The following is a 2,388-nucleotide window of genomic DNA, read 5'->3' on the forward strand; positions in this document are numbered from 1 at the left end:
TTCAACAAATGGAATGAACGCATTCGATACGAGTTGTTAAGGAGAGGGAGGCTATTACTTAGGAGAGCTTTCATGCTCCTCTCGTCGTCCCCGGGAAGGGAGGAATATTATAAGAACAACCTTCACAAATATTATAATGATCTGTTCAGAGTCACAACAATCATATTTAGTCATGAAAAATGGCTGGTCGTTCGCCCATGTGCATCCGATTGAAAATTGGAGAATGGTGGGCTCCATCGTCAACTGACGATTGAAACGTGTTTTGTTATGTGCCTGCTTCTCAATCTTTCTCTGTGTTTATGTTTGAACATATGAGGACAGCCGATTACAAGCCTAGAGGAGAGTGCACCACCATTATCACTCTCTCACAAATAAAAGGATTTGACTAAAAATGAGGTACATAGAAGGGCACAGACAAGGCACCCCCTTTTCGTCCAACCCACAGCTTAGGAAAGGTCGCTGGTCGCCCCAGGAAGATGAGAAACTCATCAATTATATAACGATGAACGGCCTCAAGGGCTCCTGGAGATACCTCGCCAAACAGGCTGGTAAATGTTTAAACACCAGCTTCCACTCTTAGTCTGCTGAGTAACACCTAGGTCCATTTCGACAGATTCCTTTAATATAATTATTAATACCTGTACCCTGAGTATCAACGTTTAGAATAAATCAGCTGCTATACATTCAAGCGGGCGAAAACGTCCCCGTGGGCATATAGATATATGCTATCTGAGATCCAACTTTTTGACACACTTAAATATTAGTCTATTTGTTTAGATCTCCAGTAATATGGATTACTTAGTTGATTTATTGCTGTTATTCAAGTATAGATCTATTCTATCTTGGCCCTGCTTTTCTTGTGAGAGGGGGAGGTGGGGATCCAAACAGCTGCCCATTCATGGCCGTAGAACGTTTCTTGATGCGATAACAGAACCAAAACGTTTATGTGCATTTCTAGGTTCTTTTCTTTCGGTTTAATAAATTTCTGTATAGAAGGGGTTAAGATATATTATAATATTTGAACCCAATGAAATGCTCATGCAGGTTTGCAGAGATGTGGAAAGAGCTGCAGGCTGAGATGGATTAACTACTTGCGGCCTGGCCTTAAACGCGGCGCAATTTCACCACAAGGAGAGCAATTAATCATACAATTCCAATCCATTCTCCGTAACAGGTTTGTTTTTGTTTTACTCTCTTCTGAGCTCTCCTTCTGAGAATTGTTCTATCACATGAGAGACTTCTCGTCCGTCTGTTAACTTTGCGAAATCTTTGGTAGTAGTTGTTCTGAGAACCCGCCCACTCATCTGTATATTAACTGTCCACACTTTGTTGGTGAGTGGTGCAGGTGGTGTCAAATTGCTCCCAATTTGCCAGGACGCACAGACAATGACATCAAGAATTACTGGAATTCTTGCATCAAGAAGAAGCTGCTGAAACACAGCCTCTCCTCTTCGTCCACTGACACCAACGGCAACGCTGGCAATAAAAGTAACATCCCATCTAAATACGATCGTATCTGCAATACCAAATCTGGGTGATGCTTATAAGTCGACTCACACTACCCAGCCGTTGCACGCCATGCTTGAAGGGTACCCGCCAATTCTTAATAACAGCTTTAATACGGCGACTGGTGTTCCCGACCTATTGGAATTAAAACAAGGTAGTGTACACGACGATGAAAATCTTGTGTTTTCAAATGAGCGGCTCCCCAATAACAAGAAGCAGAATTATTGTTCTCAGCTATGGATTGATTGGTGCTCTCACACCAATCATCAAACCCTTACATCTCCGAGTCTGCAAAGCAAAGACCAATGTTGTAAGACATCAACATAATCGAAATGCGAAGAATTAATAGACTTGGAGACGACACTGCCGCCTTATGAAAAACTAGGGTCTGCCAATAACTCTGTTGGCTGCGCCATCACCATCCCTGATCTTGTTGATATCAGGGATTTAGGTAAAAATGAAAATGGTTGCCACATCATTAAGGAAAATGAGATCATGATAGACCATTCCTCATTGACAGCATACTCCTCTGGAATTACAGCATGGAGCGCTAATGGCGATTCAAACACAACAGTTTTTGCTGATGTCTATCATGATGCCTTTAACGCTCATAAGGGCGCATTTAGTATTCTGGAAGATTGCACGAGCCAGCAGGACGAGAAGAGAGCTCATCGGTCATTCCCGCCACTTAATTCTCCTTCCCAATTTAGCGCAGCAGCAATATCATGGACGGGGGTTGAACAGTGATCATTGCCGAGATCATCTAAATTTGCCGGGATCCTTCAGGGTCTGGATGATTGCCGGGATCATCTAAATTTGAGCAACAGTGAGGTCAATTTGGACAGACGGGTGCAGGATGGTGATCAATGGGATTGCTCATCA

General features: G+C 42.9%; 1 pseudogene; it reads left to right on the forward strand.

Moving 5' to 3' along the window:
• The first annotated feature begins 391 nt into the window (after positions 1-391).
• Positions 392-1,538, forward strand: LOC149249262 (transcription factor MYB46 pseudogene; annotated as a pseudogene).
• The last annotated feature ends 850 nt before the right edge of the window (positions 1,539-2,388 follow it).

Source organism: Pinus tabuliformis, chromosome 7 (genome assembly GCF_031772625.1).
Source record: "Pinus tabuliformis cultivar Carrire ecotype Pingquan chromosome 7, CPIR1, whole genome shotgun sequence".
In the NCBI taxonomy this organism is placed as follows: Eukaryota; Viridiplantae; Streptophyta; class Pinopsida; order Pinales; family Pinaceae; genus Pinus; species Pinus tabuliformis.